This window comes from Patagioenas fasciata, chromosome 2 (genome assembly GCF_037038585.1).
Source record: "Patagioenas fasciata isolate bPatFas1 chromosome 2, bPatFas1.hap1, whole genome shotgun sequence".
Lineage (NCBI taxonomy): Eukaryota > Metazoa > Chordata > Aves > Columbiformes > Columbidae > Patagioenas > Patagioenas fasciata.
In genome coordinates, this window is record NC_092521.1 from 67,857,974 (window position 1) to 67,865,397 (window position 7,424).

Genomic DNA, 7,424 nt, shown 5'->3' on the forward strand with positions numbered 1-7,424 from the left:
AAAAAAAGAACAAGGAATTATAATCAGCTATGGCTTATTTCTAATTTCTTTGTTTCTGCTTCTGACGGAATTATGCAAAGGGGAGGGGGTGGAAGATAAAAAAGTCCAATTCCTGATTTTTATGATTTTCTGCTTTTTTTCTTTATCTCAGTAAACCCTATTTTTACTGTCGCATTGGAAATACACTTTGATTTGGCTCATAAAATCAGCCAACTAATCATTTTAATTTTTAGTAAAATAATGAGAATCCTCATATAATATAATTTCAGAAAAAAAAAAAGAACAATCATTTATTTTCCCTGAAAGATAAATTGAGTGAATATAACTTACGGTTATAAAACAAGAATAATAGCTTCTTAGATTGCCCTTTAATCAATCATACACTTATTTTTCAAGAGGCTCATCTATTTTATTCCATGATTAATAATGTTCCAGCGTGAGAGCATTATTAGATCCCAGCAGGGGAGATCCTGAATGCTTTTAGCTGCTTTGGAATGGTCAGTTGGGGTTCATTATGGTCTGATATTGAACAATTTATAAAATCTTGTCTAAACATCTGCCAGCTCAGATAGGCCGATGTGTCTGAAGATGGGAAATTGCTGGACCAGTTGATATTGACAAACGGATCTCTCTCCAGTGGCTTTTTGTTCAGTGAAAATTAGTGGCCTCTTGCTCAGGTCTTGTTAGGAAGGGCATTTGAAAGTGATCTTAGATACTTCAGGCATCAGCCTTGGGAATGTTAACTGGATAAAGAGCGTACTTGTCTGGAGTCAGGAAATATGTTTTGATTATATTAAACAGGGAGAAAAGAAGCTGTTTTTCTTAAATACATATACACAATTCCCATGATCCATCTTACCACTCCCAACCCCTCAACCACCTCCCCCGCTCTCATATATTTTATCCCTATAAAGACGTCTAACTGATTGATAAAATGCATGTGTTTTTCATCTGATAGGGCAGAAATTATTATTTGAATTCTGGAAAACTCTGGGACCCATCTAGCTAAATATAAAACACTGAAGACCCTTGCAGCTGGAGGCCTACTCATCTTCTTATGTTGTCTGTAGAATGACACTTCTTTGGTGCTGTAACATTCTGTTTTTCACTGAGGTAGAACACAATGGTATCTGCGTGCATCGGTGTCGTACAACTAGTCGAACAGCTAACAAGTAATTCAGATTTTTCCCGCCAATTTAGCACATGAAGTAGATGCTCATATTTGCTATAATCATCCTCGACAGTCTTTACTATGCACTCTAGGAAGATTTTATGGAGGCACTATTTATGTCGAGGGAGACGCCTGAACTTTCTTTTGCCCACTCTTGCTCCTACTCCATCAGCCCCCACCACCCACGTTTTGTGTTCCAGGGCTCTGTGGGACACAACGTGTACATTTCAATTGGTAAAAACCAAAAGCTGTGGCAGAGATTAAAAAAGACTAACGACATTCCTTTGATGTTTATACGCCCAAAGACTTATAAAAGATTTCCATAATTTACCCACCCTTGCTAGTATTTAGACCTGGATTTCTTTCTGGAAAGAAAAGTAGAAAGACTTGGAAAACTCGCTTTTAAGTATTCACTATGTATGTAAAACCCAATGGACTTCTCTCATCCTCTGAGAAATTCACGAACGGTTAATGGATGCAGATGGGCGACACGCAAATGATCTGGCAAATAAACTTACTTTTAAAACAAGAAATTAATGGGCAAGAACTGCATATTCAACGTCATTTGAGATTTAATAATCAAAATTGAAAGCAGGAGGAAAATGTAGTCTTGCTAGATTGTTGGCACAAACAATGCAATTATTTGAATATAGCAAGAAAGAGGGAAGAACGATAAAATACATCACTTTGTGTACGGCTTATTTCATAACGATGCTAATCAGCCCTCTGGGATTAAAATTTCAACTCCTTTCTATATTTACTCCCTCTTTCCCCACCCCCCTCCCCTCGTTTTTGTGTTCGTTTTGGAGCGGGAAGGACAAACCCTCCCCTCTTCGCGGCCAGAGGTTTCATTAGAGCTGATTTATTGAAATTCAGGCTTTAATCTCAGGTGGGATCCCGGAGGAACTGGCGCTGTCGTCAAATGGGAAGAGGGTCGCTTTCCACTTTGCACTTCCTGGGCTGCTTTTTTCCTCGCTCCCTGCAAATGTCAACATTTGTTCTCAATAAGAGAGTTATTGTTTCAGGAAAGCTGCTCACCAACTGCCTTTGAGAGCGGAAAAAAAATTAAAAAAGCGTCGCCCACCTTTGTTTGGCTAGAGACTGGGGGAAGGGATGGGGACGGAGGTAACACGCAGCCCAGACCAGCAGCGGACAGACAGACAGACGTGGAAATAGCTGTTGCACATCAACTCGCGGCTGAAGGGGAACGGGCCTGGATAAGGGGAAAGTTAATACAAAGCACAATAGACGCCTGCCTTTCCCTCCTCACTCCGTTTGCATCTTAACCCCTGTAAGAAACAGCAGAGAAAACAAACAAACAAACCAACCCCCAAAATAAAACAAAACCAAACACAAGCCACCAGCAACAAAAATGAGGACTGCCTTCCCAAACGTCCACACGCGGAAGAGGTCTCCAGGTTTTGGGGGGGAAGGGTGATTTCCAGGTGAAGAAGTAACTTGCAAGGAGCACCGTTTGCTTTAGCCTTACTTGGTGGAACCTACCTCCTAATGGACTGCCAATTAACTCCCGCCAGGGAGGCCGGCAGCCCCGCTGCGAGGAGAGGGAGAGGCCTTGGGCTGGGCAACCCGGCCCAGCCCGCGCCGTCGCGGCCCCTCCGTGCCCAACCTCACGGAAACAAACAAACAAACACAAAACAAACACAAAACAAACAACAACCACCAAAACCAAAACAAACCACCACCAAACCTCTCGGCACTGGAAGTTTCTGCGTTCGTCACATGTTACATCTCACTTAAAGGCGGTTCAGACACACCGCGCAGCTAAGAAACCGCGTCAGGGATGTAATCAATACCGGGAGGATTTTATCGCTTATTAGCTCAAAAAGAAAAAAAAAATGTGGAATTTACATGCAAGTCGATTCGTTGCCTTCTCCATTCAGACATTTTTTCGGGTGCTTGGGCAAGCTTCTCACGATTCAATTAGTCGAAAAGAGTCTTTCCATCTTAGGAATTGAATAATGAAGGGAAAAATATTGTTATTAATAGTAATATTGCACATTAAGCAATATAAAGTTCACCCCTTTGTTTTTTAACCCAGTAACTATTAACCCAGGTGTGTTCCCGGCTTCTAAAGAAATAAAAGCGGAACCAAAACAAAGTTAAGAAACAAAAGATCCGCGATGAATAGTCAAAGCACCCATGCATCTAATCCCTGATAATTACTCGGTGGCTCTGAAGCAGAGTCTTTATTAAAACTACAGAGGGAAAACGCGATCGGCGGGGCACAGGCTGGCAGAGAGGTACCTCGGAGCTGCACGCAGCGACCTGGAGGCAGGAAGGCTCTGGAGAAGCCTGCTACCTGTAAGCACCCTGGCCGAGGTGACAGCCGAGCTCCGGCAATCTGGACCTGTTTCCCGCTTTTCCCCCCCGCCCCAGCCGTGACTCACGGGGGAATGTCACCATTTCACATCCAATCCGGGCCAAGCCGGCTACTCTTTCCCTTAGCAAAAGTAAGGGACGGAGTGACGCGGCCGCTCTACCTCGGGGGCGGTCATCGTTAACTTTGCTCCTTCAGGGATCTGGGGACTCAAAAGAAATGAAAGAAGTAGGGCGGGGGTGATCACCCTGTCCTGGCCCTCCTCGGAAAGACAGGAGCACAGGCCGACAGCGAAAGTCACTTCTGTTCCACACGGGTTTGTGTCAACCATGAAGGAGGTTTTCAAAATACTTCTGAATATTTGAGAAGAAAAAAAAAAAAAAAAGTCGTAGTGGTCCTGGTACGGCGGCTGTGTGGACGCTCGAGCACTTAAAAATCGCCCAAGAAAAAAGAAAAAAAAAAAAGTATGTGCATTTTTATAGGGAGATAAATTGACAATTTGTTGTGTATAACTTCTGATCAATTATTAATCGTTAGTGTCAACAACAGGGTTATAATTACCTTCAGTTATTTAAAGGAATATTTATTTTTTTCTTCTCTCTGATCTGGTAATTAGTTAACGCTCTGGAGTAATGAATTCAAAGCTGACTTGATAATGATTGAGACAGGTTTTTCCCTTCTCTTTTGGCAGCCCCCTCGCGAGGGGGAGGGTGGGGGGAGGGGAAGGAGGGAGGTGTATCCCCCCGTTTGCAGAAGTGTCCATTTAAAGGCAAATCGCGGCGCATTTCACTTTTCAGACCATAAATAACGATTCTGGGAAGAAAAGGGCAAAATGACAAACAAATAGAGCGCAGCTGGGATGAATAAGGCCGATCAAAGTTAGCAGCGGCCGACGTTTCTCGCAGCCGCAGCAGGTCTGAGTCCCATAAAGGTGCCAGCAACTCTTACCTCTCTCCCCGAGATCAAGGGCGAGGGTAAGCAGGACATTTTAACCCCCTGACATTTTTTCGCGAGCGGAGGAGGTAAAAAAAAAAAAAAAAAAAAGGGGGAAGGAGGGAGGAGCGTCTTTCTTTCTTGAGGTAAACCTCAATGCCTTCATGAAGGAAGCGGGGGGGTATTTTACCTGGAGCCCACGAAGCCCCCAAGCCTAGCCCGCGTAGGATGCGCGGGGGGGAGCGGCGCAGCGCCATGCAGTGCTGGGTTCCGCTCCTCGAAGCGGGAGAGGAACAGCCTTGCGCGTTTAAACGATCCCGAACCTGGCTCAGCCCTGGCAATGGGAATCAAGAAATTATTATTACTTTTCTTTTCTTTTATTATTTTTTTTTTTAATACCCCTCCTTGAGGGCTCTCGGCAGAGCTTTCTCATGAAGAAGAGCAGCAAGAAAGGCAGCCCGCAGGGACGGTGGCCGCTGCCTTGCTCCCGGCTCTTGGAGCGTGGGTAACCCCTCCCCCTCCAGGCCTGGGACCTGGCAGCCAAAAGGCAAGGTAACTGCTGAAAAACCTCCCCCTCCACCCCTCCCATACTGGCGTGTGGCGTTCTGCTGAGGTAGAAAGTCCACCGTTGCCCCCTTCCTGCTTTCCTCCAAACCTCCACCTAATTTAGCATCAGGCGAAGTCTCGGAGCCAAAACGACTTTTCGTTTTCAGCGCGACGGGGCTGATTTTACGGCAGATCTGTGTGAGATGGAATACGTGTATATAGTATTATATATAGCAGTCACATGTCTTATATATAAAACGTTTCCCCCGTGTAACGAAACTGCAGTGGGAATTGCAGTGCAAAATGCAAGTTTTAAAATTAATTCGTCCTGACAGGTTTGACATCGCCCAGCTCCCTTTTTCCTGCAACTCCGTCCGCAAATGAATGCCCTTTCCAGAGTGTATGTTTTAATTTGTCACATCAAGGCAATAAAAGGCAGCAATATATACTTAAGCCAGTTAACATTGTAATAACAGGTTTAAAGGAGCAATTAAATGGTAGTGAGTCGCATGTCTGACTTTCTATAGGCATTACCACATCAATGGTACCTTTAGACTGACTATAACTTAGCGTGATTGTCTCAATTAGTTTAGCTACACGATAGTTATTGTGAACTCTTTGTGAGTAATCAATGTTACGCAAGCTTATGGGAAGGAGTCTTTAATAGGGGTAAGCAGCAGCTAGGTAACATGAACCTCCTATTTCCAAAAAACACCTTTCATATTTTTTTTTCCCCTCTACTCTCATTTCTTTTCCTCAACACGAAAGAAACGATAACTTATAGTCTTATAAATCTGTTTCCGAGATCGGTGTAGCCGAACGCAGATTTACAGGCAAATAACGACTTCTGCCACGGTTGATAAACGAAACAGCCGCTACACTCCGGCGCGGATGGCGAGTCACCACTGCTACTCTTCTCCTTTTTTTATTTTTTTTTTCTAGTGTTGTGTGTCGCGGCTGCTCATTGTCACGACTCAGCCTCAAGCCACAAATAACCTTCAGGGATGTTCACATCAAATGACATGTACGTATCACTTACGGGCGCCTAAGTTTCCCCTTGCTAACAGCGGGGCAGTCCGAATGGGAGAGTTGCGGAGAGATACCAGGGTGTGCGTGTGAACCAGAAACTGGTGTGTGGGTGTGCGTGTCAGAGCGAGGGATGACTGTAAAGCGGGGTTATAAATACGATATAATGCAGAGAGAAAGGTCTTAGTGGAGCAACCGACCGTTTAGTAACTTGTTAATTCTTCTCCACCTACAGACTCATTAAATACCGAGCCACGAGTGGCTAATGCAAAATACGGAGGGCTGCGAAATTAGTGGGAGTTGCGTGAACTGCTTTAAAACACTAACAACTTAGTAATATTTTCTGTCACGGGGAAAAAAAAGAGCATTTACCATTAAAATTTGAGATAAAGAAGACACATGGATGTTTCTATTGGTGAAGTTATTCTCGTTAGTCCTAACAATGTCTCACCATTAGACAAGGCTGGAGTCAGTCTGAGTCTCAGATCTGCAAGCTTTTTTTTTTGCCTTTTTTTTTTTTTTTTTTGCATGCGCATTACATTTCTGTCATGCTTTGCAGCAGAACACGATATCCCCAAAGAACCCACAGAAGAAAAAAAAATACCCTGACAGCAACCATTAGTTAAGAGTGCGATGAATAAACCCCTTGCACAAGAGTATCAGGACTAATTAAGATTCTGTTTAGCAGCCCTGGATGGAATGTTAATGTAGCTTTGACTAACTGGGAATAAGCAGGGAGAAAAACTGCATTTTAAGAGGAATGCTGAGGTGATAACATCTCTCACTTCTTCTGTCCAAGGTCTGCCCAAGCCTGTTACAAAGTCATTATCTCAAATTACTCCTGTACTTCATTTTTAGAGGGTTTGGGCAAGATCCCCTGGCGTTGAAGCGCTGCCTAGAGCCTCACAAAGCCAATACTCTCTAAGGGGATAAAGGCTGAATCAACCCACTATCTCTACCTTCGAGAGTCTGCTGGTACCAGTTCCTTGGACAAATACAGCCAGGATTCTGGAGGCAGATTAGGATCTATTGCTGGCGTCTCCTCGCAAATCCCTAAAGGGTTTTTGACCCTTTGAAGTTTCGTCTATTTTGCTTACACAGAAGTTTACATGATTAAGTCAGGATTTTACAAGGCTCAACAAGGCAAATTTAGTCACCTCGGAACACTCAACACCAAAAAGAAAAAAAAAAGTAAAATATCCAGTTGTCCCGCTACTCGTTTAGCCCCTGAAATACTAGTATAGGTGATATTTATAGTGATTAGTTTAATAAAGAAGGAGAAAAGTATCTGTAATATTGCTTCAGCAGGGGAGGATAAAAATATATCCCTTTCTCTCACGGAGTTGTTGTTGTTATTATTATTTTTTTTTTTTTTCAGCCTTTGACGTAGTCTTTCCCCTCCTCTTCCAT

The 7,424-nt window shown here is 43.6% G+C and overlaps 2 long non-coding RNA genes across 2 annotated transcripts; one reads left to right on the top strand and one right to left on the bottom strand.

Moving 5' to 3' along the window:
* Positions 1-1,725: 1,725 nt before the first annotated feature.
* Positions 1,726-3,544, bottom strand: LOC136097480 (uncharacterized). The gene is made up of 4 exons (XR_011737910.1): positions 3,437-3,544; positions 3,041-3,135; positions 2,256-2,384; positions 1,726-2,150 (listed from the first exon to the last, which is right to left on the bottom strand). It is a non-coding gene; the product is annotated as an uncharacterized lncRNA (long non-coding RNA).
* Positions 3,545-4,725: 1,181 nt separating this feature from the next.
* LOC139827382 (uncharacterized) lies at positions 4,726-6,313 on the top strand. Its single transcript, XR_011737911.1, has 3 exons — positions 4,726-4,994; positions 5,931-6,012; positions 6,250-6,313. It is a non-coding gene; the product is annotated as an uncharacterized lncRNA (long non-coding RNA).
* The last annotated feature ends 1,111 nt before the right edge of the window (positions 6,314-7,424 follow it).